This window comes from Chelonoidis abingdonii, chromosome 19 (genome assembly GCF_003597395.2).
Source record: "Chelonoidis abingdonii isolate Lonesome George chromosome 19, CheloAbing_2.0, whole genome shotgun sequence".
Classification (NCBI taxonomy): domain Eukaryota; kingdom Metazoa; phylum Chordata; order Testudines; family Testudinidae; genus Chelonoidis; species Chelonoidis abingdonii.
This window is the reverse complement of record NC_133787.1, coordinates 16,029,977-16,055,222: the sequence shown is the minus strand read 5'-3', so window position 1 is coordinate 16,055,222 and position 25,246 is coordinate 16,029,977. Positions and strand designations below refer to the sequence as shown.

Genomic DNA, 25,246 nt, shown 5'->3' with positions numbered 1-25,246 from the left:
TTTCTGATGGAGGCAACCCTATGCCATCCTCAGAGCCTCCTTGTCTGGGGCATGCACTGAGCATGTTTGCTTTGAGTAGGAACACTCCTCCAGTCTTGGCAGAGGCTCGACATCATAATCTTTTCCAGTACCAAAGAGGCACCGGAAGACAGCATTGAAGAACACAGTATCCAGAACATTGGGATCCCCAGCACTGAAGTCCAGCAAACATGCTGGAAAGGAGGGTAGAGTGCATTCGACACTGACAGATAGCACCTCAGACAGGGTAGCTGACTCTGGCCCTTGTATCTGCCTTGTTGAAATCAACCTCTAAGGTGATACCATTTGGCTCAGCAACAGCAAGAGACTGTCCCAATGCATTCAACACCTGAGGCCATATCCCATGGCACGCAATCTGCCAAGTTTCGGTACCAGCATTGCTGGTGAATCAAGAATTGTTTTAACCTACTTTGGATGGTCATTCATGAGGATTTGCAGACTACTGAAGTTCAGCACCTGGTACCATGGGCATCTCTGGGCACTCTAGTACCTTGTACAGTGTTGCTGAAAGACAAACCAGTAGTGATTTCACCAATGACATCCTCTCCGGACCCCAGCACCAACAGGAGCTGCACTTCCTTGGTCAGATGAATCTGGTTCATCAGAGTTGGAAGTTGGCACTTGTGCCACAGTTCCATCACCTTAGCCTTGTATTTCAGTAGCAGAAAAGAGGCCCTATTCAGGATTGGAGCTCTCTGTGCTATGTGTTGTAGAAGGATACAGTACAAGTCCAGAGATGGTTCTTGTATCAGAGTTTTTAATTTTGATTGGGACCAGGGCAACTGAGAACTTCAGACTTTTTTCCTGAAACAGATCAATGTACTGTACCAATGCATGATCCTACAATTTTAAATACAAAAAGAGGGGAAAATCAGCCACTAGGTAGGTAGATACATACTTTTTGAAGATACTTCAATGTCTGTTCTTTTATGAACTTTTCAAAATCCAGAATAACGAAGCTCTGTTTTCTTGCTGCTTCAGCTACCAAGAACATCTAAAGTATTTAGAAGAAAAAATAAGAAACATTTTTAAAATATTCTTTCATAGGATGTCAGACTATTGTTCCTTTAAGTTTACCTTCCTTACTGATCATTTTTAAAAAAGTTTGAGTATTTTTACAAGGATAGAACTTATGTAAACTGTTTTTGTTCTCGTACCATTCTTGTAGTGTTATACAAAAAAGCCTGATTCTTTTCCATGGAGAGTTCTTACCTTATAATGAAACAAGTTAACCAGCCAGTGAACAAAATTTCTTTGAGTGATGGTCCCTGTTGTGTTCCACTGAGGGTTTTACAATTGTGCACAATGCATCCTGACCTGGAGAATTTGAAAGTAGCACCCAGTGGTCTGCGCATGCACCCTGGATCACCTCATGGTTTCATCTGAGGTGATAAGGATGGGGTGGACTGCCTGCGTCTCCAGTTCCGTCTCACCACCGCATGGTTTGGATCAGAACTTTCAGTGTCCTAGTTTGTGACTCACCTTTTAAAAATTATTGTACCTAGTTTTAGAATTTTGCAATTTTTATAGTGTGTGAAGCTTTTTTTATAGTAGTTTTACTGAGTAAGGTAGGTAGTGGTTTTTTTGTTTTTTCCCCCCAGTACCCCCCCCACACACCCATGCGGACTATGCTGAAGACCCCAGGCTTTAAAATCTGTGCCTGCTGCCCATGTTCCTTCTCTGTCCGCTATGAACATCAATGCTGCGTCTACTGCTTGGGAGAAGCCCACATTGCTTCCAGGTGCAGTATCTGCCAGTCATTCCCCAGCTGTACCCGAGAAGGCCAGGCTCTCCACCTCTGGAACAGTGGTGCAAGATCTGTGTCTTCCTGAACTTCACATTCTATGCAGGCTCCTGAGGATTTACAAGGCTTGCTTCTTATTTTAATGATTTTTTTTCTAACACCTCTTTTTGCTAAACCTTCTGGGAGGTAATTTGTAGAAAAACAAATGACTTTAGAAAATATCCATGTTTCAAGTTCTTTGCTACATCTGATATTTTAAAAATGGACTCTTCCCATGTGTATGTGGGGCATTCCTTATGACCCTAAAACAGATCATACAACTATGTGATCAGAAGTTATTCAGCCACATTCCAGTGATAAACTGAAAATAAAAAATACCCAGTAATTTAAGATTGACATTACATAAATACAGTGTTTTGACTCCAGCTTGAGTCTCAGTAGATTGACTCTTCTGCATAAAAGTGAATAACTAACTCCAGAGCCAAAGGTCTTTAACTGATAATTCTGCATTGCCCTTCCACTCTGCTCTGTGCTATCTGTACAGTACTATGTAAAATCTTTGATTGACGTTCTTTGCTATACTTTGTTTTTCCATAGACTGCTGTATTTTCTGCTTTTCCATTTTAGTCACATCATCTCTTATTAGTACATCACTTGCCACTCCTACAGCTTACTCATGTCTGCCAGCCCCACTGTGGTTACTCTGTGTCTAGTCAGATTGAGAGGCAGAAGCATGCCAACCATTTAATCTTGGGTCATTTCAGACCATTGCTAGATCCTTCCGCTTCCCTCAGCAGCGAGTGGGCAGGTCTAAATCTTCTGTATTTCAAAGTCCAAGTATTGTAATTTATTCTTAAGAGGAGCGAATGGCATTAAGTTTTCTAAATGATCTTTTGGTATGGGATCTGGGTGTTGCATTTCTGAGAAACCTCTGTGGATATGTTAGGCAGGCTCCCAAATGGCTGCTAAGAGACACGATTAGGTGAAGAGACCTAAGCAGCACCTCAGGAAGTGTTCAGCCTGCAGAATTCCCTCCATCTGTGTAGCTACTGCTTTAAATCACAAAGGAGGAATGTCTGCCAGGCATACGCTAGACAGAGATTTGCATTACTTAATGATTTTTTTTTTTTCTAATGTGCAGGTTTGGCCCATGTGCATATTTTCTGTTCAACTTGCATTGCTGATGGAATAGCTGGATAGATCTTCAAATGCTCTGCTCTGTGAAATCATGAACACCAACATTTATTTATTTAACGTTATAGCTCTGGATGAATTCAAGAAAGGATCTAAAGAAGCATGGCTGAGCCCCAAATTTGTCTGGTTGTTCTCCCCAAACTACGTGGAGGGGAGATTGGATACATCTGTCACATCTCGGGCGGAGCTGAAGACTTGGAGAAAATTATCAGGTAAGGCACAAGTTTTATTTTTCAATCCTGCTGTCAAAGCTTTTAAACGCTGCATATTGGACGGAAAGTCTTGTGTGTCACAACCTAAAGAAGCTACGTTACGTGGCATGGGCCTGCACTTTGGGAGCCAAAGGTTATGAATGCTATTCCCAGTGCTACATATGTGGTTTACATTACAGGATGCCTGAGAAGGTGTACGTTATGCAGCACTGACTCATTAAAGATTACTCTGGGCAACTTCCAGCATAAATTTAGAATACAGGCCAATGATGAGGTCTACACCCCACTCAGGCCCTGAATAGGTTAATGTGGACCTGTGAGGCCAGTTGTGTTACCTGGCTGCACCTGAAGGGAGAGCCATGCTTACCTGGGGCATGAAACCCATCTGGGTAGGAGCAAGCCAGTTATTATAAAAAGTAAGTGTGTAGCAGAAAGGAGCTGCAAGGAGAGTGTCTGCAGTCACTTTTTGACAACAGAGAGGTGGGGAGGACGAAGCCCAAGGGAAGGAGAGGACAAATAAGTTCAGGGATTCTAACCCTGAAAGAAGCGTCAGCCTAGGGAATCTGCAGAGAAGACAGCCTGAGAAAGTCTGGGTAGGAAGGAGCCCAGGGAGACTGCAGTGGGGAGTGGGACTGCACCAACATTGGTTGCTGGTTACAAGGTCCCTTGGGTGGAACCCATGGCAGTTGGAGGGCCTGGGTTCTCCTACTTGCCACTGGCAAGGTGGCATAAGTCTGGAAAAAGGGACAAGGACACTAGAAAGTCCCGAGGCAAGGGTCTGAGGAACAGAGGCCTAGAATTGGGGTCAAAGATCCTCTGGTGAGGACATTGGACTGTTTTTGTGTGGGTGTTCTGTTCCCACAGAAGAGGTGGGCTAAATTGTGACCTGGCTGGTGACCCAAGTTACTGAAGAGAGACCATCGCAGTGAAGGCATGACTGTCACCAGGGGGAACCTGAGTGGAAGGCAGCTTCTATGCCACACCTGGCCATGAGGAGATGCTCTTGCAGTGAGTGAATTCCTTTACAAGGCTATTTAGGATCATGGCAAGTGATCCGAGATCTTCAGACAATGGTGAATAGCACATGAAAAGCTCTTATAGAAGCCCCTCTCCTAAGGCCATGGCATGCTGTCTAAGTTTTCCCTCTTCATCTTTGTGTTAAGGATATAATGCATGTCAATTTTTTAAATACTGGTGTGAGTGTTATACTGCAGCTCCCTTTCCTCATCTGTTAGATCCAATTGCGGATTATCATATTTTATGTACTTACCTTTATTTTATTAGTGTTGATTCTCTCAGTCTATCAAGTGCAGAATCCTTTGAAATATGACAGCTCTAAAATATCTTGGAAAAACTCCTGTTTCGTTGTAACTACAGAGACATTAAGCAATAGGGAAAGCAGACTTCTTAATTAAGAATGCAACATAATTTCTAAAAGATTAGAGACACATAATTTCTTGAAGCCACATCACTGGGCACTAATAGTGCACAGACCTTTTGTTTGGTCTGTAAGCTTCATTTTGTAGCCAAATAGTGCTTCCACAGAATTGTAAATAGCGTATCTCAAGAATATTTTCCAGTTATCAATGACATAAACATTGGGAGTTTTTTACTGTGTTTCTATGCAAGTTATTTTTCAATGGTTCTAATTCATAGTTTATAAGTTTAAAGTTCTGGTGCTTTGATGGTTTTTAAATATAGACCTAGGCAAACACTGAGAGTGAATTGGCTAGGATTTAAAATCCAAATAGCTTTCTTTACTCTGTATCCCATTGTACCTAAGCAGCTCAACCCAATGTTTGTGGATCCAAGAGGCTCAAAATTGGAACATCAGCAAAAAGGGGCTTTGAGCTGCTAACTGTGCTGGTTAGCATTTCAGCATTAGATTTAAACCAAATCCGTTTTAATTTGAACTGATGTCTGTGGTAGCGTACATTCTCTAGTAGAGCACGATCAGCAGAAAGACCCTCAGGCTAGAAGCCAGTCGTCTTAACCATTGGCAACTTTTCTTTATCAACTGCCATCAAAGCTGTTCAGACTAGCAGGGGCACTCTATACCTAGGCAAATTGGCTTGCCAAAGAACCACATACTGAGGGACCCTGAGCAATTAATCTGCTCATTTCCCAAGTTCTGCAACAGATTCAAGGAGCTGGAAACTCCTGCCATAAATACGTTCTCTATAGGATTGGCAAAGAGCCTGAAATCATGAGTCCTTTTAAAAGATTTTTCTTTATAAACTCAGACAGTTAAAGTACTCATTGCCTCAGCATGACTTCTGTGGTCTTTGGTGATACAGCCTCCAGCACTGCATCAAGTCACTTCCCAAAAGCCTGGGATGGGGTGAGGGAGAATTTGATTGTGCTCTGACAGAAAATCTCCCTCTACTACAACTCCAATCACCTCCATCTTAGAATTTTTCAGGCAGATTTTGAATTTTGGGTTGTAAACGGGCATGCTCAAGCGACAAACGTCTGCTCTTGAGGTAATCTCTCTCAGGACCATGGTCAGCTACTCCATCCGAACCTCAGATCCCTTCACCTGACAAGCTGGAAGCTCTATGGCTAAATCCTGGAGAGCTGGTTTGCTCAGAGCAGGTTCATCAGGTCCTGTTAGGGAACAGGAAGCTCTCCATCAGGGCTACTTACCTCGCAAAGTGGAAGCAGTTCTCTCTCTCTCAGCTTCCCAGTGCGAAGTCTTCTCACTGCAGGACATCCTCGAGTACTTACTACATTGAAACAGCAAGGTATAGCTGTCTCCTCGATCAAGGTTCGCCTTGCAGCAATATTGGCTTTCCACCCTTAGCTGGACAACCAGTCAGGTTTTTTTTCATGAAGTGTCTATCCGTTTCCTCAAGGGCCTAGAAAGATTATACTTCCAAGTGTAAGAGCCTGTCCTTCCCTGGCACCTAAACCTGGTCTTATTGAAACTTATGGGTCCCCCCATTTGAGCCGTTGGCAATGTGCCCCTTATACTTTCATGGAAGATGGCTTTCTTAGTGTCCATTACTTCAGCTAGAAGGGTCTCGGAAATCCATGCCCTCATGTCAGAACCTCCGTAGTCATCCTTAAGGATAAGATGCAGCTACGTCCTCACCGTAGCTTCCTTCAGAAGGTGGTTTCCCACTTTCATAGCAATCAGGAAATCTTTTTCCACTTGTTTTCTACCTGAAACCACATGCAAATAGGGAAAAACAGCAGCTTTATTCATTGGACATGCTCTAACGTCCTATATAGAAAGGACCAAGCCATTCTGTAAAACCATCCAATTGTTCATAGCGGTAGCTGACAAGATAAAAGGTCTCCCCATCTCAGCTCAGAGAATTTAGTCTTGGATCACATTGTGCATTCGCACGTTACAAGTAGGTGGGTGTTCCGCCACCAGCCGTCCTGACTGCCCACTTCACGAGAGTGCAAGCATCATCAGCGGCATTCCTAGCACAGATCCCTGTTCAGAGCAGCAAGTTGATCATCTGTCCATATGTTCTCAACAGTCTAGGGACAATGCCAGATTCGGTCGAGCTGTTTTGCAGTCAGCATGTCCATGAACTCCAATCCCACCTCCTATGCAACTGCTTGGGAGTAACCTACAGTGGAATGGACGTGTGCAACACATCTTGAAGAACAACAGTTATGGAAAGGCAAGTACTAGGGCCATGCCCGCATCACAACCTGAGAAAAGGATTCCGCAGAAAAGCTGGGTAAGGCTGCCACTTTGTGGACTTCATGCTTCTTATAAGGCATGTCAGCCTTGCTTGTGGCAAGTGGGTGCTGAGTACTGATGCTTTGTAAAGGCCTTTCTCTCCAGAGCTGAGAAGCCAGTGAGTACTGTTCATCCAGACTGTTAAAGGAGTAGGGTGTGTTAAAGGAGTAGGAGTTGGAAAGGGCAGACTTTTTTAATTTCATTTATTTATTTTGTAACTTTGTAATCTTGAACTGTTTTAACATTTACTTATTGTTTCATTGATTTTAATAAAAAGGTCTTTATGACTATATCTGTCTCAGTGTAAGCTCCTGTCATATACCCCGAAGTTTCTTTTATAAACTCTGTGAAGCCTGATTCAGGGCGAACTTTATCTTCTGATCAAATATATTGGTGAGCCAAACCCATAATAATTATTGGATATTAATTAATATTACTAATTAAAAATAATCAAATAAAATTAAATTTAAGTAGATAAATTACACCAACCCTATTAACCCACTCCAAATCAGGCTACAGGCTGGCGAGCCAGCCAGGAGGTTCGAGTAGTGTGTGACAGGAATTTTCAGGGATTCCAGGCATTCCTGGACTCTTAAGAGAATTTTCCCTTGAAACGTAACAATGGTTAAATTTCAGTGATTTGTGATCTCTGTTTCTCTCAAGAAAAACAGAGTGAGCATAACATCCTGTGGCTGCGGCTTGGCAGCAAGCCCAGTATTTCCATTTTGTATTGTGGTTTAACTTAGTTTTGACTTACCTTATTTTGCAAGATTAAATTCTTAAAAGTTTTTGATTGATTTAATGTTGTTTAACGTGATACGCGCACTGAAGAGGTTTGTAAGGTTGAAGTTATAATGAATGGTACCGATAAGATATTAGCAGTTGCATTGGATCCGATGTCCCACACTAGTGGTGGCAGAGGAGTTGACAAAGCAAGGTATTAATCACTGCCAGAAAGGCCGCAATCAGTCAGAACTTAAAACAGTTCAAAGATACCTTCTCAGTCCCCTTGACTCTCCTAGACTGCACCTCTGATCCATCTGCCTCAGGATATTTTGCAGGTCCCGACAGAGGGGAAAGACCTCTCGATTTGCTATAAGCCATCGAGAGAAGAGAAGGAAATCGCCCCCATCCCTCTATTACTTGGGACTTCTAAGATATAAAGTGTGAAACCAGTTATAGGGGTGTTAATTTCCTGTTGTTTCTGTGAAGGGATGCCTTCCATGTCAGAGTAAACCAACAGAGTATTTATTGTAGTGAATATACTAGAAGAAGATCGAGATGAATTCTCTATCTCATATTAAGAGTGTTAAAAGTGAAGAAAGGGCAGGAGTAGAGTCTGTTGGAGTTGCCAGTAGTCTGGCTTTAGAAAACTTTGCCAGGAAATATATTCAGAAACATGGAGGAGGTTTAGAATAGCTGAGAAATAGTGAAATGATTTCTGAGTAGAGAAACCCATGGGGTTTTGTGAGCAATGTATTCGAGGAAGAAACGGAGCAGAAAAAGAAAAGGGCTAAAGTGGTAAAGGGAATAGCTGTTGAATGCCTGCTTGTGGCTTGTCGTTAATTGGGAAAAAAATTGGATAAAAAGATGGAGTTACTCAGGGAAGTTCAGCAAATGCTGGTGGCCTATAGAGTAGACCATGATCGGATGTTGGAAAAGATTAAAGAACTAGAAAGGGGAGAAAATATAGTAGAGGAAGATAAAGAATCGATTCCCATCTCTGTTGGTATGGTGGAACCGACTGAGGTAGAAAAATCTACTGGGCCAGTAACTAGACGTAAAACAAAAGAATTAGCTCAGGCTGACGCAGCACCTTTAGAAGCAGAGTTGGAGATTTAAATCTGAAGAGCCAGGAGAGGAGTCAGAAGAGGAAGTTAACAGTGCAGAAGTTACTAACAATCTGCAGGAAAAAGGAGGAATTCCTGAGGTGGCACCCCAGGAGGTGGAGACAAGTGTCATAGAAAAGGCGGTTAGTGACACAAACGAGGAAATAAGTGAAGCAAAGGGGGAGGAAAAATCCTCTTCTTTGTTAGTGCCAGCTTCTGATAGTGAAGAAGCAGTGCCTTTAGAATCGGTCGTTGTTCAGGGATTGGAAGATGCCGTATCACAGGTAACACGCATAGCTAGTGCATGTGATGTAGTAATCTCTAAATTACAACTGAGAGAGCTACAACAACCAGGGAATAGAATTCCTGCTCCTCCACCCAATATTACATTAGCACCATATAAAGTAGAAGATCCAGCTCCTTTGGGTGGACATTCTAAACTTGACACACAATACCAAGGACCAGTCCCTTTGGGAGGACATTCTAAACTTGACACACAATACCAAGAATTTCGTGGGTCCCCTACACCCCTGTGGTATATGCTGGTATCACCTGGTGTACCGGTAGAACGCCCTACTACACCAAACTTTAGCGGACTAAGGGATGTTCTGCGTCAATGTGGAGACACTCTGAATGTAAGACACATACGTTTTATGGAAAATTATCCTACATATCCAGGATTATCTCCAGGGGAAAGTTTTGACGGTCCAGATCAGGAAAATGTGACTCTAGGTAGAAGGAATCAAGAAATAGAAATTGTAGATTCAAGCTCAGATGAAAGCCTAGATCCTGATCCAGAAGAAGGAGCTTCAGGTTCTAATTCTGATTGTCCTGTAGCAGTTGTTACAGATATTAAGACCTTAGACCTAGTAGCTAAGCAAGTAGGAATGATGGAAGATTCTTCAGTTGCAATGCATGCACAACGTGTGCAAGAGACAGCAAAAATGTTTGGCTTACCAAGGGAAGATTGGGTTAAAATCAGTGAATCAAGCATTGTGGAGTACTTTGCCACTTGAGTATAGGATAGGAGAGAGAACTTTTAATGAAACAGTAGCCCTATTGGAACATAACCAGCACCCAGGGCAAGCTGGAATAGCAATTCTGTCTAACTTTAAAGCAGAAAACTAATGAAACTCAACAGCAGATGAAACTGATGTGAAGTGCAGCCTGGCAGACTCACATAAAAGAGGAAACAGATGAACTGCCATACATCAGTTTGCTGGTTAATAACTCTCTTCCCCAATTAAGGGAAATGGTTAATATGCATATAACTGATGAGATTTCTTTAAAGAGAGCATTAGCCTTATTGGCTAAGGCATATGCACAGGGAGGCTATAAATTAGGTCAGCGTGGAGCCCCTGTTGCAATACTTTGGGAACCACAAACTAATCCCACGGTGAGGATCGAGGGACCTCGACCTCAACCAGGGTTAGGACGAGCAGCTCCAAAATTCCCTAGGTATCAACGTTGGCAAAATGACCCTAACCCACGTAATAACCCTGGACCTTCGAGTGGCCAGGCCCCTTGACAGGGTTATGCGTTTGGATCCTATGTAAGGGCCCGGGACCATGTTCCTTTCTTTTCAGATGCTGCACAGAACAATTCACGTCTGCAGAGACCCAAATCATCGCCTCTGCATAAAACTGAGGACTCAGTTGTAAGAATGTTTAGGACAGTGCAGCAGAGCTTGAAGCTCAACGACGGGATATCCGAGAACTCCACGCCCGTGTGAATGAGCTGATGATGGAAGGCCAAGGCCCAGCAACCTTGAACTGTCCAGTGGCCTCCGTTGATCCATCCCCTTTTCCCCAGTGGACAGCCACTCCTCCAGAATTGGCTGCCTCTGAGGAGATAGAGGAAGAACCCCTAGACTATTTGTCTGCATATGCTGCATAACTACAGACAACCCCGAGTGTAGTCATAACCCCTTTAGGCAGGGATACAAGTGGGAGACCCACAATATCTGCAGTGATAGAGGGCCTCAACAGGAATCTTGTTATAGATACTGGAGCAGCAATTAGTATTCTCCATGTCGAGGATCCTAGATCCTCGACATGGAGAATACTAATTGCTGCTCCAATAGTGTACCAAAACACTTGCAACTTTTGCAAGTAATCAGGTTGTTACCACACTTTCTATACCCTTTGAAGTACAAATAGGTCACCTAAGAAAGGACCATACCTTTGCATTGATGAAATTAGCAGACCCAAAGAATTGTCTATTGGGAACTGATTTCTTATACAAACAGGAGTGTGTTCTTGATTTGTGTAACCAATTATTGTGTCTTTCAGTAGAACAGGCAAAGGATGACTCTCCAGTAGTCATACCTGAGTATGGCATGGTATCTCCAGTGGAGGACTCCGAACCTGAGGGGTATGATTTGAACAAAATAGTGGCTAAGCATGCAGACCAACCTGAGTTACAGATGTTAATTCACAAGCATGCAGATGCCTTTGCTAAACACAAACATGATTGTGGATGCATGGCAGTCACTATTGTTGTAGAAGGAGGAGAAATTTCAGCCCAAAGACAGTATCCTTACTCAGAACAAGTAAATCCATACATAGAAAAGACTATCAAGTCTTTGCTGACACAGGGAGTACTATGTAAATGTGCTTCCATGGCAAATTCACCTATTTGGCCTGTCAAGAAACCAGATGGTTCGTGGCGTCTCACAATAGATTACAGATGCCTAAATCAGGTCACACCTACTTTGTGCCCCCACAGTGGCTAAAATGCCAGATCTAATCAAATCCTTTGATCCAGAGGCTATATGGTTTACTGTATTAGACATCAGTAACAGCTTTTGGACATTGCCATTGGCACACATTTCACAGTACCGTTTTGCATGTAGTTTTCAGGGAGTGCAATATTCTTGGACATGTTTACCCCAGGGATATAAAAACTCTCCAGCTTTATTCCGTGCACAAATGAGGCGGATATTCTTACAATTTTCTAAACCAAATGTTCTATTTCAATATGTAGATGACCTGTGTTTAGCAAGACAGACAAAAAAGGAGCATTTAGAAAGACTTGACGAGCTCCTGCAAATTCTAAAGGAAGCAAGGTTAAAGTGCAACCCAGCCAAGGCCCAGCTAATGACTAATTGTGTCTCTTTCTTGGGCCTCACCCTGACAAAGTGGGGTAGAACCCTAGCGCTACAGAAGGTGGATGCAATCCAAACATTGCCTTTACCACAGGAACCAACGGCTTTAAGAGCTTTTCTAGGTTTAACTGGGTACCACAGGGATTTCATCCCTAATTTTGCTTCTATTGCAGGTCCTTTGTACCAACTACTAAAGAAAGGTGTACAGTGGAAATGGTCTGAGCAACACACGGAGGCAGGATCCCAACTAAAACAGGCCATTATCAAGGCTCCGGTGTTGATCACTCCAAATCCTGAAATACCCTATCATCTGGAGGTAGCGGTGGGTGTTAATGCGTTAGCGGCTGTGGCCTCACAAGAAAGGCATGGGAAAATCAGACCTGTGGCCTATGCCTCATGTTTAATGTCATCAGTTGAACTTAAATATGACAATTGTGAAAAGTATCTATTGGCAACCAGTTCGGCCATACAACACTTTTCTTTTCTAATTGGCCTCAGCCTGATCATATTACACTCATTGCACACTCCCCTTCAGTTTTTACTATCCAATAGGGTAAAAAAATGGACAAGTCTCAAATGCTTGCCTAGTCCACTGAGCATTGCTACTGCAAGGGAAAGAGATTGCAGTCAAACCTATTAGGACACCATCCTTCTTACCAACTGCTCTATTGTATCAAGGAGAGCCACACAAGTGTCCCAGTTTTGATCAATTGGATCTAAAGGGGGAGGAAAAACAAAAGCTCTTTCAACCTTTAATCCAGGAGACAGATTCAATTAATAGGTATAATTTCTTTGTTGATGGTTCTAGTTATTACCATCAAGGCAAACCCTATACTCGGTTTGGAATCTATGCAGTTCCCCTTGAGGGGAAAGGAGAGCCTTGGGAGAAGGCATATTCATGCACTTCCCATTCGGCTCAATATGCTGAATTAACTGGAGTGGCTTGTGTTGGAAAACTGTGTGCAGTTCTCCATCACCACCACATACCAAAATATCTGTCTGTTTTCAGACTCTGCATGGGGATGCAATTCTCTCATGGAGTTTCTACCATATTGGGAAACAAATGGATTTACATCTTCTGATGGCACACCTATTAGGTATGCATCACTGATGAAATATATCCATTGGTTAACAGTAATAGTTACTGTTTCAGAGCGGCCAATTAAAGTAAAAAAAGTGAAAGCTCACTGGAAATTGGACCCTTATGCTATGGAAAATGAGAGAGCTGATAAATTGGCCCGAGAAGGAGCCCGATCAGGAGAATTTTGGGAAGGAAAGGATCAGGAGTATTCTGTTATTACCCCTAGTCCTAAAGGTCCTATAGCTGCAACTAAATTGGTACAACCCAATATACCAGATCTAAAAGATATGCAAAAATTGGATAAGGACATAATGAGAGTAATCTTAGAGCTTTCCAAAATAGGTAAAGAAGGGTCATTAACAATAGACCCTTTGTACAAATGACATGAACGGCATTTACAAGTAGTAGATGGAGTTCTCATGTATACAGGAGGTCCTTTCCCTGTGTGGGTAGTTCCAGCTCACCTACGGAGGGAAATGATGTACATAGTCCATGACACTCCTACAGGAGGACATCAGGAAGTGGACAAAACTGTCCAATGTCTTGCATCTGTAGGATGGTGGCCACTTCTTCGGATGGATGTGCAACAATATTGTGAAAATTGTCTGGCATGTGCCCAAGCTAATGCTAATCCTACTCCATCCGAAAAAAACGCGCCACTAAAATCCCAGGTGTATGAAGGTCCTTGGATGGCTTTGCAGATTGACTTTGTAGGTCCTTTGCCAAGGACTCAAAGAGGTAACCAATATCTATTGGTTGATTATTGATCCTTTCTCAAAGTGGATAGAGGCATTTCCTCTTAAAGCCAATACTGCAAAAACCACTGCCAGGGTCTTAGTAGAACAAGTCTTCTCTCGTTGGGGGATCCCTGCAAAGGTAGAATCAGACCAGGGATCACATTTCACAGGACAGTTCTTTAGGGACTGTCTTAAATTAATTGGAGTCCTGCAGAGATTACACATTCCATGCAGACCACAGTCATCTGGGATGGTGGAACGAACCAATCGGACTATAAAAGTGATGTTGAGGAAACTGGTTGCTGCCAATGGATGTAACTGGGACATCCTCATGCCTTTAATTTTAATGGCATTGAGGGCGCCACCGGCTGCATTTACTGATAAAACATCTTTTGAAGTGATGACAGGCCGAACAATGAGATTACCAGAACATTTAATTTGGCACACTAGTGGCACTCAATTAGAGGGAATAAAAATGGATACCTACCTGCAAAATCTGCAAAAACATTTAAATCACATCCACTTGCAGGTAGCTGCCAAATTGGGAAAATCTAGACGTAAGGCAAAGGCTTACTTTGACAAACAACAGAGAGAAACTACTTGGGAGGTAGGAGACCAGGTAATGTTGTGGTCATATAAGTCACCAGAACATGGGTTGTGTAACTGATGGATCGGACCTTTCCGAATCATTGATAAACTCAGTTCAGCAGTATATAAGATCAGAATAACAGGAGGAAAGCATAATAAAGACAAAATGTATCATGCTAACCAGTTAAAGCTGTATCGATCATCCAGGTCACAGGAGCAACTTCCTCCTCAGGACTTAAGTGAACAGCATCAGATGAAATCGTAACAACTGGAGCCCAACAGATTGCAACCATGAAATTGACATTGATATTTCTGACTTATTACACCCTTATTGTTGCTCTAAGGGTAGGACCAAGCCAAAATCTTAAGTCTGAAACTGAACTATTGCAACCCCAGGAAACCAGACGACCCAATTGTGCTCAATTTTCTGAGCCCAAGCAACAGAACGTACCAACAAAGAAGGAACGGACTATTTATACTTAATCCAGAACTTATCAACAACCCGATTCAACAGGTTAAGGGAATTAGGGGGGAGGATGTTACTTTTGAATATCAATTGGTGAAAGTAACTGCATTACCCTCTAGTGGTTGGAAAAAGATGTGGCCCTTAAATGAAAATTCTAAGGGAGGAGGATGCAAGACATTTACAAATTCAACTTCCCTGAATCATGGTATATCTTATGGAACTTGGAAAAACAAAGCTAGCTGGAATAATTTGATAACGGGGAAGTTTAACCTTGTATAAGCTTGAATATGAGGATCAAGAGCGATATGAGGTACTCATTATAGCTACCTTTCAAACCAAAACAGGAAACAAAAGATATGTCCAAAATATTACATTTGAACTTAAGGTTCAGGACCCAGTTATTGATTATGATCAGTCAATAACAAATGATGTAAAGTGTCCAGTTTTAAACCCAGGACCCGCTAGTGGTCTTACCACAACGCCCATAGTGGGGAAAATAATTAATCAAGTTCAATTTATGCATATTCCCGTAGTGCTAAATTTATCCAATTGGTACTTAGGAGAATTTAGCTATTGTCAGCATATTAAAGTAGCTTCCTTTTTCTCAGTACGACTTGTGGATAGAATTGTGGCCTACCAGCAATGAGTGCGAGATATTGTTCTGTTGAAGGATGATAAAATCTCTAAGTCACAGACTCCTAGGAGAAAGCTTAGCTTGAATCTCCTTGGAGGTTTAGGATCCCTAACAGGACTATTTGGTGCAGGAATGTCAATTTGGAACCAAGCGGATATTGCAGATTTTCCCAAACATACAGATTATGTGTTAAAAAAGGAAGCTAACCGAGTAGTCAATCCAGTGTTACAGGGAATAAAAGGATTGGCACAGGAAGAACGATTTACTGTCTATAATATGCATGATATAAACCAATTGTTTAATGAAACTCAACAGAAAATTAATCAGTTAATTGCTTTAAACAATGATCAGAAAAGGGATCAGCATTTGGGGAAAGAAATTATATGCTCTGCATATGGAGAATATGTCGTAAATACAATTACTGATGCATTACGATCCTTAAAATTAGGAGAAGTTCCTGACTTAATTAAAGATGAGCAACTGTTAACTTGGTACTGTCCTAAATGTTTTCAAAAGCTGGAAAAGGAAAGATCCAGTTGTTTGGATGCCTGCCAGCATTTGTCAGTGGGTGCTATGAGAGAAATAGGATCTGTGACACCTCACCCCAGTCGAGACAGTTGTTCTCTTGCAAAAGATTGTATAATGACACGATCTTTGTATGTTTCATTCACGGTCTCATTACCAGTGTTTGACCCAGACAAGGATGTCTACAGGCAATTGGCTGCTATCCATTCTATAGGTCACCTCAAAGATGACATCTACAGGGAATGCATTAATGCACCCTCCCCGGTAGTCTATCACACTCCAACTCAGACCTGGAAAGAGTGTGTAGAGAGTGAATACAGGGGTGAGAGCACTCATCCCACCTCTGCCCGTCTCCTGCCAAGCAATCCTGTACCCCAGCCCCTCAGTTCTGTCCCCACTCAGACCTCCCTCAGTTCAGTTGCCCAGCCCTCATCAACTACCAATGCCCTCAGTTCACCCTCCCAGCACTCACCCCATCTTTTTACATCCCACCTTACAAGGCATACTTTGTAAAAAGTTTATTACAATGGTGTGTAGAGAGTGAATACAGGGGTACATTCTGTCACACTTGCCCAATATTAACCATGAGGAACTGGGATTTTCATGGGAAATGTAGGGTGCTTTGCGGGGCTGACAGCCCAACTCCCAACTGCCCAAACTGACAGCTCAAGACTTGTCATGCCTGGGGCTGACAGCTCACAAACCCCACGTAATAACCTTACAACTCCCAGTTTGAGAACCCCTATGTATTAGAACTTGCTCCTGTATTCCTTGCATGTTCAAACATCCCTGTGATGTGTTCACCCCACATTTGTCCTGAAGGGGTTAATTAAGCTAAGAAAGGGGACAGGCCACAGCTGAGGGGAATCAGGTGGTTTAAGTAATCCCCTGACTGAACAATGAAGGGAGCCTAGCTGAGGAGGAATGAGCTGGGCTGTGTTTATGAAGACAGGAAATTGGAAGCTGGGAGAAGGGAGGTGGGTTTGGGGGGTTGCAGAGACAAAGTAACCTACAGTTACTCCCTAGGAGGAGGGAGTTTTGGGACTGGCAGACCCAGGAGGGTTGGGGAGAGCTAGAGGTTAGGAAAGGCTCAGGGAAAAAGCAGTAAGGTCCAGAATGGAACAGACCTTGGCTGCTGCTAAGAGGGTCCTTGAACTGGAACTCAGAGAAGAGGGTAGGCCTGGGTTCCCCTACTAGCCACTGGGGAAGTGGCACCATCTGGGCAGCAAATGGGAAGACTGCCTGAGCCTGTTCGTAAGAAGGGACCTTGATACCTCAGAAGGGGAGCAAATATGTGACTTGGCTGGAGGGTTAAACCGTGAACCCAGAGCATCTTGCCTTGCTGAGAGCCAGGAAGAAAAATAAATGGTGCGCAACAAGAGGCGGAAAGGAGGTGTCAGACCTGGATCAGCTAATCCACAGAGCAACCTGGAAGAGGCGCTCTAGAGGTGAGTAGACCCCATGATAATCTCTCAGATGTTTGGCACTACAGTGTATGTTAATTGTAGACACACATGCTTTATGGATGATGAAAAGCCCATAGTGAAAGTACAATAATAATGTGGAAAGCAAAAGGTGTAGAACCACCCCAGACAATAAAAATCCTGAAATACTTCTAAACTTGACACACAATATCAAGACAAGCACCCCTCACTGTTACCATAGACTGTACCTGAAAAAATGCAACTTCTGAACTGAAAGATGGCCTAAGTGATGACAAAGAAATTGTAGCTGGGTTGTATAGCTGTTACTCATTCAGACTGGTCTCTAAATTTGCAGGAAAATCTTTTGAGGTTTATTTGTAGGTGGAAGATAAATACCCCTGTTTAAAAATAATAAATAATCTCTCAAACTCTTGAGTTCTGAGCCATGCTGATGAGTCATCCATCAACCACAGTGCAAACTTCTTGGACAGTATATTGAAATATAGAGATTGAGAACATGGAAGCTGAAGAGTTAGGAGAAAAGGGAAGGAACTCAGTTTTTTCCAGTTACTAATGAAAAAGTGATGATGATCTGCTTATCTTATCTTATGCACTGATAGTTTGTTTAGAAAAAAACAACTTAGTGCAATGATAGCATTTAAAAATTATTTCTGTTGAGTAAAAAGTAATGTTTTACATTACAATAGCAATTTAAGGGTTATTTTTGAAGTACAAAACAGAAAATAATTGATTCTTGAAATAACAGTAGTCTCATAGCTTTTCCTGCATCATTAATTTCTCTTGTTATCAGCACTTAGAAGTAAAGTTTCTCTGTGGGGGGAAAAAAAAATGCTACCCATGTTCTCCACACTAATTAGAATATTTGTATCTTTAAAGACTCTGTGCAATGTTACTAATTGAAGAAAAATTATCACCATCTATTTTGGAGAGCAGTCACTAGAAGGATTATTTATTACGATATGGTGTTCCAGTTTAATTTTATGGTTCCATTATTAGAAAGCAAGTCACCTTTCATTTTTTGTCCATTGTGAAATCCTGATTGCTTCCCCTTTCCCCCCACTTCAAGTCTTCATGGAAAATCACATTGTTCACACCCAAGTTCTAGCTGGCCATTGGGCTGTGCTTCAACTCCCAGACAATATGCAGTTTAGACCTCATCACTGGGGCTGGCTGGAAAACAAGAGTTCAGTTTTGCAAAAAATCTTGGGGCTTTGACAATTGTTTCCAATCCAAAGTGGAACAAACCTAAGATCTTTTCAATTTTGGGAGGGTGAGATGGAGGAGAGAAACCCCCACTGCACAATAACCAGTAGCACATTGGTGAGGGCACTCACTTGGGCTGTGGGGAGACAGGTTCAAATCCCTGCTCCGAATCAGGCAGGGCACTCCTTTTAAAACTTCTCCATCAGTTTAGACTAAACTTTCAACTGGAAGTTCTCACTGGTTTTGACCAGAAATTCCATCCTAGACCTGAGAAAGAGACTACCAGCCCCAAATAAACAATAGCTCAGTAGTTAGGGCACTCACCTGGGCTGTTCCAGTATCTGTTCCAAATCAGGCAGAATGCAGGGACTTGAAAACACCCCACACATACACACCTGCCCACACACATTTCCATTCTGCACCTCAAAGTTTAGTTGAAATCAATGCTTCTGTGAAAAGTTTTGGTTTCGATGAATAGGTATTTACCAACAAAAACATTTTGCCAAAGTGCATGACTAGCTCTACATCTTTAAACAGCTGTTAATGAACTGGAAGTATCTATGCCTTGGTCTTACTTCCAGCAAGACAGTTCCACCCCCAGTTTCTCCTCCTTCTTATGCCTTGTCTAGATAGGAAAGTTCTACCAGTTACACCAACGTAGCTACATCAGCATAACCCCTCACAGATACTCTTATATCAATATAAGTGTAAGCAGAGTCAGGATGAGCTGTACTCTGACATCTGGTGGTGAATTATGGGAAGTATGGAAAGAATGTCCGGAATATGAAGTCTCAAATATTTGCATAGACACACCCAGCAAGGAGCCAGCAAGGAGTCTGGGAATGGGTATTTTGACATTTCTGGGATCCCCAATTTCTTCATTATTGGGGCAGGATAAATAAAGTGTTGCCACCTGATTATGTGAATGAGGAACTACGAGACTGCTTTATAACAGAAATGTCTCAATATAAATTAAATGTCACTTGCTAGACAAGGGACATAGGTTCCAAAACCCAGTGAATTGAGAGAGGTTGGGGACAGGTATCTGTGCCTGGTGGTGCAGTCTCCTGGTGGAGCCAGAAGCACCAGTTCCACCCCCCTCCTCTTTCCACTGTGGAATGTCAGAGTTGGTTCTTTATTCCCTTAAGACTCTAAATGCAGGTTACTGAGCTGAACTCACTTTGGACTAATGGTGCACTAGCACTGGGGGTCCCGTACTATGTGCTGAGATCACTAAGAGCTGAAATCACAAAAGAGCTGAAATTACTGAGCTGGGAGCACTGACTACTGTGCTAACTAGTGGGGGAGCCTGAAGCTATACTGTGGAACAGAGCAGCTGGCGGAGTGGAGCAGTTTGTGGGGATGGCTGGAGCGGACCACAGGACAGCTGGTGGAGTGGAGCGGCTGGCAGAGCGGAGTAGCTGTGGGGCGTGTGGAGCAGCCCACAGAGCGAGCGGAGCCGAGCAGTTTGCTGGGACAACTGGAGCAGCTCACGAGGCAGCTGGTGGAGCGGAGCAGTTTGTGAGGACGGCCGGAGGAGCAGAGTGGAGCAGCTGGTAAGGCGGAGCAGTTCGTGGAGAAGGCGGAAGCAGAACCCACGGAGAGGCAGGGCAGTTGGCCCTGGACCACGTAAGGTGCCCCTTTCACCCAGGCTGGGGGGAGGGACCTCTACAGATAGACTCTTGAATTCTGGGGTGGCATTGACCAGAGACTTTTGGGTTGTTGGACTTTGGAGTGATTGGACTTAAGACCCTAAGGGGGAAAGGACATTGCCAAATGTACTTGGGGGGGGGGTTATGGTTTGTGTTATAACTCTGTTTGTGGTGTTTCTCCAATGGGATGCCACATTGATTCCTTCCTTTATTAAAAAGATTTCGCTACACTCAGACTCCGTGCTTGCGAGAGGGGAAGTATTGCCTCCTAGAGGCGCCCAGGAGGGTATGGTATGTAAGTGTCCCAGGTCACTGGGTGGGGGCTCGAGCCGGTTATGCATGGTGTTATTGAAATGGAACCCCTGGATACTGAACCCGGCCCTTGTTGCTGCCAATTCAGAGGGGCAGAAGGATTACATAAGAATCACTTTTTTCAGTTTTGCTCAGCCCCTTTCTTGCACGATATAAGATAAAACCAAATAAAGACACTTTTATATTGGAAGAATGTCTATGGGTGAGGGTGGTGATCATATTGGTAAAACTGTATCACTTTAAATCCCCTCCTTAGCAAAGGTCTGAATCACCTCCTCTGGAATTGCTTTGCACACACAAGATACACGAAGAGCCAACAACACTTTTCTTATCAGCTCAATGCCTGTCGTAATTTTAGAGATACCTAGCCCCTTTTATTTCTCTAAGAATTATGGGTGAAATTCTGGCTCTGTTGAAGTCAATAGGAGTTTTGCCATTAATGTCTATGGAGCCATGATTTCATCTTTTCTTTTTTCTGGCATTATAATTCTTCAATCTCTGTTTTTCAGTGCTTTGAACACTTGTAATTTGTTGATAAATACAACTTAATGGACAGTAGGAGGAATAATTTGAAGTACTCACACTCTACATGAACCATAACCACTCAGGAAAGAAGACAGAAGTGTCATATGGGCCACTCAGTGAATACTCAGTAAGCAGCAGCAATCTAAAAGCAAATAAAATGTCAGAAGCAATACCAGAGCCAGGAAATGAAATAATCAGAAGCATAGAAAGATGTCCATATGAAGAGAAGATGTAAAGACTGTGCTTCAGTAATATCTAGTGATACATAATTAACCTGTGGAACTTAGTATTGTATACATTATTTTTTTATCAGTATTAAATTCTATGCTCTTCATTTTATGCACCCTTGCTCTTGTATTATACAGGAGGGTAAATAGAAGAGGCTGATCTACCTCATTCATAGTATTAATCTCTTTGTATCTCTCTATCCTATTCCCTCTTACTCTTGATTGTTGAGATTTCTAAAAGAGTGCAGGAGATTTTGCCACACTTCTTCCATGCACAGCTGAATCTCTTCCCTGGCTTTGAAATTTAAATATACTTGGGCCTCCAGCATCTCTTTTTGCCCAAGGACTGAATGGAGACTGAACAATCCTCTTATCTTTGGAAGTGGTGTTTTCATGTCAGGTGTGGGGCACTTCCGTGTGTTTGATGATGGACATGGCATAGAGGCTATAGAGTCCCTGCCTCAACAGAGGTTGGAGGATAGGTACAAGGTGTAGGCTTGCACCTATCTATTATTATTGTTTGGGATTTTTTTAAAACAAAAAAGGCTAAATGAATCTCCAAGAAGCCAGAACCTTTCATGAGCACTATAAATTCACATACAGGGCCAGACTGCCAGCTGATATAAAATCAGTGTCATTCTGTTCATTTGATTTTTGTAATGGAGCTATGTTGAGGGATACCAGCTGAAGATCTGGTCCACTTTTTTTAAATGATTTAAAATAAACTAATCAAACCTTGGTAAGTTCATATTATCTAGTAAGGAGAGATTTCACCAAGAATTTTCTGCAATATGCTAATTAGATCTAAGTTTCTGCAGCTCATCTGACTCATTAAATAAAAGTATTTTCCACTGGAAAAAATGTAGACAACCACTTTGTTTCTTTCTGATTATTCTACATAGCTGCAAAAATCCAGTGTTTTGTTTTAGTTTCTATGATGTGTTTCTGGCTGCTACCTCAAAGAAGATTTTAGAAGTATAAATCAAACACAGTTTGCAGTATAATTTTATCATTCTGTGTGAAAATGAAGAAATCTATTTGGTTCTCTCTCTTGCTTAAATCCTTAACCTTCTTTCATTTTATAATAAATTTAGCCTCAGTGTTGAGGAGCCAAACAGAAGGTTAATTTTTCTCTTCTCATTTCTTCCTCCTGACTCTGTGTCAATTATTCTCTTGTTCAACATGGGCTTGCTTTAAGGAAACTAAAAACTATCCTTTCATAGGACCTCATAAGAGTTTTTTAGACAGGGAAGGGCTAGTTCTTCAGCATTTAGAATTGCCGACAAGTGTTCAGATTTCAGAAGAAAATGTTACATTTTAATACAGTCAAAATAACTTTAGAGTAGTCAATTACTGTAAGAAAGGGATAACATGCTATTTGCAACTCTCTCTATAGAACGAATACTAATTTGTGATCACTTTGGATCAAATTATGTAGTCCTTACTCAGGCAAAAATTATATATATGTTTAAAAATAGAAGGGATTATGCAATTAGCCAGGCAGCCTCTCTCAAGGTACAGCTCATGAAAGAGCAAAGAACCAGTTCTTGTTTTACCTTTTAGCCTGCACATGACAAAGAATGTTAAGCATGAGTGGGAAGGAAGATAGGGAGAGATTCTGGTTCTTAAGACCAAGAAAGTCAACAAAACATCCCAGTCAAGGCCACGGTTAGAGAACAAAATTTTAAGATCCAAATATGACCCACATGCTCAACACTGTCTCATCCACTTTATGGTGTGAAAACTGATTCTTTCTAATCAACACTATAAATGTGCCATTTTGTCTTACTGTAATAATCATTAGTGCACCTTTGCAGCCTCGAACAGATCCATCATGTCCATGGCACATGTCCCATCTGCCATTCTTCATGATATTAGGCACACTACAAAGAGAGGGGTAAGGCACGTCTTTCCTAGCATGCTCTGCTGTGAGGCTGCATGACTTCAGATGAACACTACAATGGGATGTCTTGAAAATGCATTGTGCATTTAAGAGCACATTATTGTACTTATTAAATAATAACACCCCACATGCAAAATATTCTCAGAAGTTGCAGCCCCTGCTGTGCCAACAAAGTGCTGCAGCAGAGCAGTTTGCAATCTAGGAACATTGTCTATGTTTATTTGCACAGCGGCACTTTTTAAAATCCTGGTATAGATCTGTTTGTAGAGCAATCAGAATAATCTAGGGGAAGCGCTTTAAATAAAATCTGCATATAAAAAAAGTCTGCAAATAAAATAATGTGGAAGTGGACTTGTTTGGACCAAGTTCTCCTCTAAGATAAGCACTGGTTTACTTTTACTGAAGTCAGTACCTCAGCTGTGCCTGTTCTGAAGGCAAATTGAACCCACTGTGATTTAGCAGTAGGGCCTGGTCTACACTATGCATTTAGACCGAATTTAGCAGCATTAAACCGATTTAACCCTGCACCCGTCCACACAATGAGGCCCTTTATATCGATATAAAGGGCTCCTTAAACCAGTTTCTGTACTCCTCCCCGAACAGAAGGAATAGTGCTGAAATCGGTATTGCCATGTCGGATTAGGGTTAGTGTGGCCACAAATTGATGGTATTGGCCTCCGGGCTGTATCCCACAGTGCACCATTGTGACCGCTCTGGACAGCAATCTGAACTTGGATGCACTGGCCAGGTAGACAAGAAAAGCCCTGTGAACTTTTGAATTTCATTTCCTGTTTGCCCAGCGTGGAGCTCTGATCAGCATGGGTGGCAATGCAGTCCCAAATCCCAAAAGAGCTCCAGCTTGGACCGTACGGGAGATACTGGATCTGATCACTGTAAGGGGAGCCAAATCTGTTCTATCAGAGCTCCATTACAGAAGACGAAATGCCAAAGCATTTGAAAAAATCTCCAGGCTATGATAGACAGAGGCCACAGCAGGGACTCAACACAGTGCTGCGTGACAAGCATAATGGAAAGCCAAAGAATCAGATGCTCATGGAGGGAGGGAGGGGGGGACTGAGGACTCCAGCTATCCCACAGTCTCCAAAAAGCATTTGCATTCTTGGCTGAGCTCCCAATGCTTGTAGGGTCAAAAACATTGTCCAGGGTGGTTCAGGGTATATTTTGTCAATTTACCACCCCTCCCCACCCCATGAAAGAAAAGGGAAAAAAATTGTTTCTTGCCATTTTTCAACGTCACTGTATGTCTACTGCATGCTGCTGGCAGACATGGTGCTGCGGCGCTGAACAGCAGCATCCCTTCCCCTTCCCTTCCTTTCCTGATGGCAGATGGTACAAAATGGTGGAAAACCGTCATCATCCTGTGGGTGCTCCTGGCTGGCCTCGGTGAGGTTGGCTGGGGGCACTTGGGTAAAAATGGGACTGACTCCCTGTCATTCCTGGCAGACAGTGCAAAATGCTGGGTAACTGTCCTCATGATAGCAGCTGGAGCCTGAGCCCCATCAGCCCTCCCGCCCTTTTGTGTCTAAAGAAAAGATTCTGTACTCCCTGGACTATCATAGCAGCTGGAGGCTGCCTCTCCCTCATTTTATCTTGCTAAAAAGTCAGTGTTTCTTATTCCTGCATTCTTTATTACTTCATCACACAAATGGAGGGACACTGCCACGGTAGGCTAGGATGGTTGGGAAAGGAGGGAAGCAACGTGTGGCGTTGTTGCAGGGGCACCCCCTAGAATGGCATGCAGCTCATCATTTCTGCGGGATCGCTGGGGCTCTGACCGAGAGCGGCTGTGCTTTCTGGCTCTCTAGTAGACTTGCCCCATATTCTAGGCAGGACTGACTACTTTTAGACAAAACAGAAAGAAGGGAATGACCCGGGGAGTCATTCCCATTTTTGTCCATGCAGCCCCAGCCAACCTCAGCGAGGCCAGCCAGGACCACCCATGACAGCAGTAGACGGTACAAAATGATTGATAACCATTATTTCATCGCCAATTTACAATGGCAGACAGTGCAATAGGGCTGGTAACCATCTCTGCTACCTTGCAAAGGCAAATGAATGCTGCTGTGTAGCACTGCAGTACTGCCTCTGTCAGCAGCATCCAGT

The 25,246-nt window shown here is 42.7% G+C and overlaps 1 long non-coding RNA gene across 2 annotated transcripts in view; it reads right to left on the bottom strand.

The window, feature by feature from the left end:
• Window positions 1-25,246, bottom strand: part of LOC116826975 (uncharacterized) — a 35,918-nt gene that overhangs the window by 3,284 nt on the left and 7,388 nt on the right. Inside the window, exons 2-6 of one of the 2 annotated variants that reach the window (XR_012657247.1) lie at window positions 21,050-21,134; window positions 13,727-13,773; window positions 13,370-13,526; window positions 938-1,033; window positions 449-543 (exon numbers count right to left, since the gene is read on the bottom strand). This is a non-coding gene — a long non-coding RNA (uncharacterized LOC116826975). The remainder of the gene's footprint in view (window positions 1-448; window positions 544-937; window positions 1,034-13,369; window positions 13,527-13,726; window positions 13,774-21,049; window positions 21,135-25,246) is intronic. The other variant, XR_004374187.2, reaches the window with a different exon arrangement.